Consider the following 11,511-nt stretch of genomic DNA (forward strand, 5'->3'; position numbering starts at 1 on the left):
TCCCAGAGTGCAGATATAACAATTGGGTCTGGGGGAAGTGATCTGCCCATTATCATATCAGTAGCCCCCTGTTCCCGCTGTTTCCAAGAGCCCCAGGACACAGAGACATATAGGCACGTAAGAAGTCAGCAGGGCAAGTGCTTCTCAGTTAAGCACTGCAGGCCCACTCCCTGTATCGATCCTGCCCTCTCCCAAAGCCTGGCCAAATGCACTGACAGAATGGCAGCCGTTTCCATGATGACTGTAAACCTGTCTCAGGTTCTGGAGCTGCTTCTGCTCCCTTTGCCACTGCAGCTTCCCCTGTCTGGTGCCAATCCCGATGTCTCAGACCCTAAGGGAAACGGAGAGTCAAGTGTAAGGGTGGGTGGGCTGCAGGGCTATCTAGGGGCCAAGACTGAGAGTGGGGAGACTCCAAGATCAGGAAGGGGTCTCACAGCGAGGGAACAGATCAACAGGGACTGGAAGAACAGGGGAGTGGGGCCTGCCCAACTAAAAGTGATCCTTCACCCAGACAAATATCCACACTACTAGCAAAAATAAATGAAAAAGTGATTTAAAAAAAAAAAAAGCAATAGTCTGAACGGCCCAAGTTACTCTCTGGTGTCACTGCTGTGAAAGCAACTTAAAGGTCAAATCTAGACTACGCGCACAGGAGGGGATCCTAAAATTGGAAGGACTGGAGTTTCTCAATCCATACAGGAAGGAACCCGCCTTAGACGTAAATTCTTCTGCACCAGTCCCATGAGCTTCTAGTGGGATGATACAGTAATAAGTTGGCAGTTGTCAAAGCAGCTCGTTATCTTAATGCATACTCTCTCCTTCTTTCACCAGAAAAACAAAACAAAATAGCAACAACAACAACAAAACCAGACAAATTCTCTTATTTGGTGCTGCCAAGTAACCCTCTCAAAGGCACTGGATGCTCAGACGCTCAGAGGCGTTCCCGGAGCAGGTCACTGCAGTTCCCATACATGACCAGCAGATAGCAGCACTGGTCCAGAGCGGGTCACTGCAGTTCCTACACATGACCAGCAGATAGCAGCACTGGTCCGGAGCAGGTCGCTGCAGTTCCCACACATGACCAGCAGATAGCAGCACTGGTCCAAGCACCGCACCGCTTCCCTAAGGGCGGAAACTTGACGCCTCGAGGAGTGGGCCGCTGTGAGTCTGCATCGACTTTACCGCAACGGGTTTGGTTTGGCTTCCTCGAAGTGGGCGGTTCTGTCCCGAAACGGCCCAAGTCTGAACTTCACTCTTCGCGTCCGAGGTTGGGCTTTTAGGTTTCTAGGTGACAGGGATAGGTATAGGAAAGCTGCTGCCACCTATGGCCAAGTCTCCGCGCGCCGGGGAGAATTGGAGACGCATTCTGTGACGCCCTGCCCCCACGCCCCAAAAGTCCACCGAAAAGGACTCTGGAGACAAGGGGCAAGGAGACCCTGGGCGGTCTGTAATTCGAGGTCCGGGTCTGCGTGGCTCACAAGCCTCTGGCCAGGCCGACACCGCAACCCCTGAAGCAGCTGAAGTGCCACATTCTGCTCTGACAGGGTCTTCCTCTGGGATCTGCAGACGCTTCGCCCCGGAGTCCTCCCGGGGGGCACTCGGACCAGTCCTGGGGTCGACACCCTAGGCCGGACCCAGCTGGCCCCCGTTCAGTGACAGAGGTAGAGACACTCAGACTGTCCCATGGGACTGCGTATTCCCCCAACTAGGCCTAGTTTAAGGTTCTAGGGTGGTCCCAGGCTTGGGTCCTTGCAAGCCTCAGGGGATTTTAACAGGCACCAGGGGTGAGAGGCGATGGCACCTGGAACCCGCTGACCTCCGGGGCGTGTAGGGCTTTCCGAGCCCGCTCGGCGGCCTGTGGTAATCGTATCATGGTTACGTTCTTCAGAGTCCGCATCTGTATGAGGCACACGCCGAAGTACTGATGGGTGAAAGGATCTGATGTCCTTAAAACGCTCTAAAGTACTCCAGCGGAACAAAAAAAAAAAAAAGAGCGAGAGAGAGAGGTTGCGAAAAGAATAGCAGAGTGCTGATTATTTTTGAAGCTGGATTCTAGTATATAGATCTCATTATACTAGTTTCTTTATTTTTATGTACATTTTTCAATTTTTCACATAAAAAGGTTTTGAAAAATTAGTGGTTTTAAAGAATCACTGGTCTGGAACAACACGTACTTATCTCTTAAAATAGGTTCCAAAACTCATGCCTGACACCAAACAAAAGTAATTCCACATGTATGAAGCACTCAAATACAAAAATTAATTAATAAAGCCAATAATGTCCTGAAACTATTGAGTAATATGTAAAATATCAGTGTAACAAACGTACTTCCAAGAATGAGGCCAAACATAGGAAACAAAAAGTTGATAGATTCCACTCTTTAAAAAATTGTAAAGTTCTACATGACAAAAATACCCTAAGCAAAGTCAAATGGCAAAGTAGGGGGAAAAACTGCAATTCATAAAGACCTAATGACCCTAATTTAAAATCCTGCTCAGAATAAGACAAAGAGAAGCGTCCCAAAGTGAAATGGGCAGCTGCTATGTGGACAGACACCTGGCCCTCCCTGAACACTGTCCTTCCCTTTCAGAGTCCTGGAGCTGCGCCTGCGAAGAGGCTGCCCTGCCAAGACCACTCGTCTAGCCCCTGTCCTCAGGGTGACCTAGAGGTGACAGAAAGGGCAGAGGGTGGAGGGAGGGCCGAAGATCGGCGGAAAGAGCCGAGAGTTGATGGAGAGGGCCTAGGGTGGCAGGAGGGACCCAGAGGTGACGGAAAGGACCAAAGTAGTCCGGAGGGTCGACAAAAAAAGCTGAGAGTTGGCTGAGAGGCCGAGGAGCGAGGCAGAGAGACGAAAAGCAAGGGAAACCACCAAGGGTCGAAGGGAGGGCGGAAGATCCACGGAAAGAACCGAGAGCTGGCGAAGAAGGCCGGGGAGCGACTGAGAGCCTCAGCGACAGAGAAAATACGGAGGTTCGACGGAAAAAGCAGGTACTCGGCGGGGAGGATCGAGTTAAAAAAAAAGCCAGTTACCGTCGAGTAAATTCAGACTCAAAGCAACCCTAGAAGACAGGGTAGAATTGCCCCCATGGAGTGCCTGGTGGATTGGAACTGCCGACTTTTTGGTTGACAGCCTCAGGTCATAACGACTACACCACCAGGGTTTCTGACGCTCAGGCGGCGTCGGGCCGAAGATGGACGGAAAGAGCCCAGGGCGGAAGGGGGCAGGGGCCCTGAGCGCCTGAGGAGACTGAGGAGAGTGACCGAGGGGACCGCGGGGCAGGCGCTGCCCTGTGGGGGCCCTTGTGTGTCAGCGTCAGAAAATTGTCGAAGGTTAATCCTTGTTACATAAAAATAGCTCGTTTCATTTTTACTTAAAATTCGAGTCTCCTGTCACGAAAATGACCAAGAGAACTGTCAAAGAGAGAAATTGATAGCAGGTATCTTGCTTTGATTTTGGAGTTTTCTTACGAAAACAAATACTCACTTTAAAGAAATTCCTGATCAAAATTAATTAATTTCTTCCCACCAAAGTTGCAAATCCTTTCTTTCGAGCTCAAAGCCAGGCATACTACATTTGAATTTCAAAAGACAGGACTGAGTAGAGGGGCAGCCACCGCCTTGTGATCTCAGTGAAAGGGGGAGGGCAGAGCTCAATCATGTTAAGATGAGGAATGGTTGATTATATTTCTCCCATGTGTTCTCTTTATACGCCCCATTGTACTTAGCTTCTTCAAGCCATTCAAATTTTTCTGGAATCACAATGGTCTCTCTATATGCATATAGAATAACTGCTCAGAATAAACCTTATTTTCAGATTTCATTGAATTCTGATTATTTTTTACAGAATGGAGGATAATTCTTCTTTTTTGATCCCCTCCCTGGTACCAGGAATTTCTGGCACACAGTCTCATTTTTCCTCAACTCTGTAAAGAAGTTGGTGGTGCAAGTTCTAATCTCTGTTCTTGATGAGGAAACCGAGGACAGACAAGTGGGACCCTGACGCCTAAGTTCTGTCCCGCGAGTTGGCTCCAGCCTTTTTATAAATGATAAATATGAAGTGTTGGTGGGAAATTGAGTTGGAGGAGTATTGCTCTTGTTAGTTGCCGTTCAGATGATTCTGACCCCATGTGTCCAGAGTAGAACTGCTCCATGGGATTTTTAAGGCTGTGACCTTTGACAGCAGATCACCAGGCCTTTCTTTCCAGCTACCGCTGGTTGGGTTCAAACTGCCAACCTTTCGGCAAGTAGTTGAGTGCTTAACAGTTTGCACAACCCAGGACTCCTTTTAATTGAGGAGAATGAAAGCAAAGGTCCACTGAGGTCAGGAGTAAAGAGGCTCAGAGTCCAAGCTGCTCCCTGTCATGCCTGGTCTTTAAACCCCTCCCTGACCCCTCCTGCCACATTTCCCAAACTGAAATAGTCTTTAGTCCCCTTCTCCACAGCCTCAGTCACACTCCAGAGGTTGAAGTTCTGCCCCCTGCTCCCCCTGCTCAGACTCTGCTCTCTTACTGCTGCCCAAGGCTCAAATTGCTGTGTGGATGAACACATCCCCTCAGAGATGATCTGACAGCGTGTTTTCGCTATTTCCAGGATGCGTTCTAACAAGGAAGAGGCTAGTTTTGAGTTAAGCTAGAAGACATCCCTGTGCCCTGCCTCATCTTACTGGTGATGCCAATGAGGAAACTGTTCTGGGAGGCGCCTTCCTTTGAAGTTATTGATCTGGTTGTTTTTTATTGTTTCCAGGTGGTGTTTTCACTTTCTTCAGTTTCAATGTCATCTTGAGGCTGCTTCCTGCCCTTGCATCTACCACATGACTTCAGGGTTTTCTAGATCCTGCTGGTAGGTTCCCCCCATCTTTTCAAAAGGCTCTGGAAGCCTTTCTCAGAGTTTACTGTCCGTGGATAGAGAACTGGATGCCTTAGCTCTACAAATGCATCCGCCCTCTAAGCTTCAGGACGCCTTTGGCTTGTGAAGACGAAGCACGTCTTCTTCTGGGCAATAGACTTCCAAGAGCAGCATCCCTTGCTCAGTGATGTTCCGAGGTGCAAGTGCACGCCAGGCTGACCTCCCCTGTCGCTCCCTCCTCCTCACCTGCCCTGTCTAGGATTGGCTCCTGTGGTCCTGCAGGTGTTACCACAGTGCAGGGAGGGGAAGATCCGTCTTCTCCATGTGCTGTTCAGGTGCAACATTCTCTTGAATGGAACCCACTCACTTGTGGTAATGTGTTGGGGGGCTGGGGGAAGGAGGAGTCCCTGCTGCTGCCTCTGTTGCCTTTTTAAAAAACAGCTTTATTGAGATATAACTCATTATAATATAATGGTTTTAGTATATTGACAGAGTTATGCAATTATTACCATAGCCAGTTTTAAAACATTTAAGTCACTATAAAGAAAAACCTAGTACCCATTTGTAGTCACTCTCTATCCCTGGCAACCACTAATCTGCTTTTTGTGTATTCTGGACATTTCACACAAATAGAATCATACAACATATGGTCTTTTGTGTCTGGCTTCTTTCACTCAGCATATGTTTTCAAGGTTCACCCATGTTATAGCATGGACCAGAACTTCATTCCTTTTTATAGCCAATAATATAAAAATTATGATAATTCATTGTATGGATATACAACATTTTGTTTATCTATTGATCAGTTGATAGCTATTTGAGTTGTTTTTGCTTTTGGCTACTTCGACTATTGTGAATAGTACTGCTGTGAGCATTTGTGTACAAGTGTTTGTGTGGAAGTATGTTTTCATTTCTCTTGGGTATATACCTAGGAGTAGAATTGCTGGGTCATAGGTTAACTCCATGTTTTCCCTAGGGGATTGAGGTGGGGAAGTCACAGCCCTGTTCTGGGGGCACACTGTCTTGCACAGGGAAGTCTGTGGAGGGGGAACACAGCATTGCCCTGGGGATATTTGCGGGAATAGGGCGAACCTCAGAGTCCCCCACTTCCCAGTATCCTTAGGGGGATCGGGAACCCTAAACTCCCTTCACTGGGAAAGACCAAGGCCTGGTGAAAGCCAGTGCACTGGCTGAGCCCCCTCAGCAGTTCCTGTGGCCCCTTGAATCTGGCATCGAGACCCCTCAGCTGACCCTGTTGCAGGTCTTTGGGGTAGCACACCTGGTATACGTGTTCTGCCTCTCCTCCCTCTTTGACTTCAACATCTACTTGGCCTCAGTCTACATACAAGGTGTTGGGGACATTGCTGTTTGATGATACAGTGAGCCACTCCGTGACAGGCCTGGCAAAATGTAGGCTGTTACGATACAACTTCCGGGCTGTTGGTGACCCTGACTGGAGCCATGTCAACTGCTGGTCTAGGAGCACCTCAGGAAGGTGAGTAAGGGAGCCCAGCTCATGTTATCAAGACTGGAAACCTTCCCAATGGGCAATGCTGCAGATCACTGAGCCCTCAGGATTGGCCTGTGGCTGAGGGGAGCACGAACAGGAAGAGTGAAGAGCCAGCGAGTGAGGCAGAAGAGGCTGGAAGGCTGGTGGGCCTGGATCCTGCAGTCATGGGGAGTGCCAGGTGAAGCCAGTGGTCAGGCCAGGAGCAGGAGAGGCCATCAGTGCCCTGAGGGGTAGATCACCTTCCCCAGTTTCAGGTCCCACACTCACGCTTCTGCTATGCCCTCTCTCCATCTCTGCACTCAATTACTTAATAGTCTTAACTGACTTCGTTTTTAAAGCTTGGGGTGATTTAAATAGAAAACTTTCTATTTAGTACTACTCCCAAAACTTGCAGTATGTTCCAGAGTTGGAAGATAACCCTGAAATGAATCACAGTAACAGGGAGTCTAGCATTAACTGTGTGATGGTTGTTAGCTAGGGCAGTGAAGGCCTCACACCCAAACCTGAGACTTACTGTCTCATTGTCAGAGCGCTGGAGAGACTAAGGGGAAACTTTTTACAACTCAGATTTTTTTTTTAAATAATTTTTATTGTGCTTTAAGTGAAAGTTTACAAATCAAGTCAGTCTCTCACATAAAAACCCATATATACCTTGCTACACACTCCCAGTTACTCTCCCGCTAATGAGACAGCCTGCTCTCTCCCTCCACTCTCTCTTTTCGTGCTCTCCCTCCACTCTCTCTTTTCGTGTCCATTTCGCCAGCTTCTAACCCCCTCCACCCTCTCATCTCCCCTCTAGGCAGGAGATGCCAACATAGTCTCAAGTGTCCACCTGATCCAAGAAGCTCACTCCTCATTCACATCTCTCTCCAACCCATTGTCCAGTCCAATCCATGTCTGAAGAGTTGGCTTCGGAAATGGTTCCTGTCCTGGGCCAAGAGAAGGTCTGGGGGCCATGACCACCGGGGCCCTTCTAGTCTCAGTCACACCATTAAGTCTGGTCTTATTAGAATTTGGGGTCTGCATCCCACTCCTCTCCTGCTCCCTCAGGGGTTCTCTGTTGTGTTCCCTGTCAGGGCAGTCAGTGGTTGTAGCCAGGCACCATCTAGTTCTTCTGGTCTCAGGATGATGTAGTCTCTGGTTCATGTGGCCCTTTCTGTCTCTTGGGCTCCTAATCGCCCTGTGTCCTTGGTGTTCTTCATTCTCCTTTGATCCAGGTGGTTTGAGACCAATTGATGCATCCTAGATGGCTGCTTGCTAGCATTTAAGACCCCAGACGCCACTCTTCAATGTGGGATGCAGAATGTTTTCTTAATAGATTTTATTATGCCAATTGACTTAGATGTCCCCTGGAACCATGGTCCCCAGACCCCTGCCCCTGCTACGATGGCCCTCGAAGCATTCAGTTTGTTCAGGAAACTTCTTTGCTTTTGGTTTAGTCCAATTGTGCTGACGTCCCCTGTATTGTGTGCTGTCTTTCTCTTCACCTAAAGTAGTTCTTATCTACTATCTAATTAGTGAATGCCCCCTCCCACCCTCCCTCCTTCTCCCCTCTCGTAACCACAAAAGAATGTTTTCTTCTCAGTTTAAACTATTTCTCAAGTTCTTATAATAGTGGTCTTATACAATATTTGTCCTTTTGCAACTGACTAATTTGCCTTCCAGCATAATGCCTTCCAGGTTTCTCCATGTTATGAAATGTTTCACAGATCCCTCACTGTTCTTTATCAATGCGTAGTATTCCATTGTGTGAATATACCATAATTTATTTATCCATTCATCCATTGACGGGCACCTTGGTTGCTTCCATCTTTTTGCTATTGTAAACAGTGCTGCAATAAACATGGGTGTACATCTATCTGTTCGTGTAAAGGCTCTTAATCCTCTAGGATATATTCCAAGGAGTGGCATTGCTGGACTGTATCGTAGTTCTATTTCTAGCTTTTTAAGGAAGCTCCAAATCGATTTCCAAAGTGGTTGAACCATTTTACATTCCCACCAGCAGTGTAGAAGTGTTCCAATCTCTCCACAGCCTCTCCAACATTTATTATTTTGTGTTTTTTGGATTAATGCCAGCTTTGTTGGAGTGCGATGAAATCTCATTGTAGTTTTGATCTGCATTTCTCTAATGGCTAATGATCGTGAACATTTCCTCATGTATCTGTTAGATGTCTGAATGTCTTCTTTAGTGAAGTGTCTATTCATATCTTTTGCCCATTTTTTAATTGGTTATTTGTCTTTTTGTAGTTGAGTTTTTGCAGTATCATGTAGATTTTAGAGATCAGGCACTGATCAGAAATGTCATAGCTAAAAACTTTTTCCCAGTCTGTAGGTAGTCTTTTTACTCTTTTGGTGAAGTCTTTGGATGAGCATAGGTGTTTGATTTTTAGGAGCTCCCAGTTATCTACTTTTTCTTCTGCATTCATTGTAATGTTTTGTATACTGTTTATGCCATGTATTAGGGCTCCTAACGTTGTCCCTATTTTTTCTTCCATGATCTTAATCGTTTTAGATTTTATATTTAGGTCTTTGATCCATTTTGAGTTAGTTTTTGTGCATGGAGTGAGGTATGGGTCTTGTTTCGTTTTTTTGCAGATGGATATCCAGTTATCCCAGCCCCATTTGTTAAAAAGACTGTCTTTTCCCCATTTAACTGTTTTGGGGCCTTTGTCAAATATCAACTGCTCATATGTGGATGGATTTATGTCTGGATTCTCAATTCTGTTCCATTGGTCCATGTATCTGTTGTTGTACCATTACCAGGCTGTTTTGACTACTGCGGCGGTATAATAGGTTCTAAAATCAGGTAAAGTAAGGCCTCCCACTTTGTTCTTCTTTTTCAGTAATGCCTTATTTATCCGGGGCCTCTTTCCCTTTCCTATGAAGTTGATGATTTGTTTCTCCTTCTCATTAAAGAATGTCGTTGGGATTTGGATCGGGATTGAATTAAATGTATAGATCGCTTTTGGTAGAATAGACATGTTTATAAAGTTGAGTCTTCCTATCCACGAGCAAGGTATGTTCTTCCACTTATGTAAGTCTCTTTTGGTTTCTTGCAGAAGTGTGCTGTAGTTTTCTTTGTATAAGTCTTTTACATCTCTAGTAAGATTTACTCCTAAGTATTTTATCTTCTTGAGGGCTACTGTAAATGGCATTGATTTGGTGATTTCCTCTTCGGTGTTCTTTTTGTTGGTGTAGAGGAATCCAGCTGATTTTTTTATGTTTATCTTATATCCCAATACTCTGCTGAACTCTTCTATTAGTTTCAGTAGTTTTCTGGAGGATTCCTTAGGGTTTTCTGTGTATAAGATCATGTCATCTGCAAACAGAGATACTTTTACTTCTTCCTTGCCCATCTGGATGCTCTTTATCTAGCCTAATTGCTCTGGCTAGGACCTCCAATACAGTGTTGAATAAGAGTGGTGATAAAGGGCATCCTTGTCTGGTTCCCGATCTCAGTGGGAATGCTTTCGGGCTCTCTCCATTCAGGGTGATGTTGGCTGTTGGCTTTGTATAAATGCCCTTTATCATGTTGAGGAATTTTCCTTCTATTCCTCTTTTGCTGAGAGTTTTTATCATGAATGAGTGTTGAACTTTGTCAAATGCCTTTTCTGCATCAATTGATAAAATCATGTGATTCTTGTCTTTTGTTTTATTTGTGTGGTGGATTACATTAACTGTTTTTCTAATGTTGAACCATCCCTGCATACCTGGTATGAATCCCACTTGGTCATGGTGAATTATTTTTTTGATATATTGTTGAATTCTATTGGCTAGAATTTCGTTGAGGATTTTTGCATCTACATTCATGAGGGATATAGGTCTATAATTTTCTTTTCTTGTGGTGCCTTTACCTGTATTTGGTATCAGGGGTATGGTGGCTTCATAGAATGAGTTTGGTAGTATTCTGTCCTTTTCTATGCTCTCAAATAAAGTATTTCTTATTTTTAGAAAGACAGACTTTAAAACATCAGCAATATTTTTACATAAAACCCATAGTATCTTTTCGTTTACTCAGCTTATGTAGTTAATTCCTGTTTCAAGTGATTCTGGGTCAACTGCAGGCTGGGAACTCATCAATTTTGCATAGGCATTCTGGAAATCTTGATTAAGTCTAGTCACAGTCTTTTTTGTAAGTCTAATGTAGTCATTTTTTTTTGTTATTGTTGAGATATTCTGGTCAAATGTTTTCAGAAAATCAGTAAAGTAAAAATTTATCTGCAGATGACAAAACTTAATATGGTCATGATTAATTTATAAGCGTAACTCTTCATAGTGAAAGACCTGATAGAAATTAATTACGAGCCTAACGTAAGGGCCAAATAAAATCAGTTAAAAAAAAAACTTTAGATAACAGTATTTCTAAATATAACCATTAACCATACTTTTTAAAAGCTTTAGATATAGTACATAATAATTTTGAAACTTAACACTGCATAGTCAGGATATATTAAGGATATATCAAGATTATCAAGTCTCTAAATACCTGAATAGTAATAAAAATAACTTTATAGGTAAATGATGTGAATTCTGTAATCAAGCCATTGGCTTTAATGTTATGTTCAAAAAAATAAAATGAATTTGTAACCAAGTTAGCAATAAAGAAATAATAATAAGACTATGGCATAATATTATGTGTTTGTTGTCTAATATTAGGCAAAAACACAAGAGGAAATACTAACATACAAATTTTAACCCAAAGAGAAAGAATCAGGCACTTATCATGATTTTTAATAACACACTTTATATAATTTATAACGTGTTAAACCTTTTTAGCATTTCTTCTTTATAAAAATTTTGTGGCTTCCCAACTTGCCAGGAGTTTATCATAAGTTACCAAGAAACAAAACTTTATTTAACGAAAAATCTTAAAGTAAAAACATAGTTTTTTTTGGCTCCCGGCCTCTTTTTCAGGCCTGAAGCGGTTAAGGCGGCTGCCAGCAAGGCTGCTTTTTGTTTCATTTTGTTTCTACCCCTTGGTCTCCATTATTGAAGACCTTAAAGAGGACTAGCATTTGTCTTTCTGGTCTCCCTTCAGCGTTCACTCTGGCTGAACTTCTCTCAAGGGATGTTGCCCTGCCTGGACTGCCGGGGGGGCCCTCTCACCAAAACCGTACCCTGATGGTGTGAGAGGGGTAGACCATACCTGATGCAGT

Source organism: Loxodonta africana, chromosome 17 (assembly GCF_030014295.1).
Source record: "Loxodonta africana isolate mLoxAfr1 chromosome 17, mLoxAfr1.hap2, whole genome shotgun sequence".
Lineage (NCBI taxonomy): Eukaryota > Metazoa > Chordata > Mammalia > Proboscidea > Elephantidae > Loxodonta > Loxodonta africana.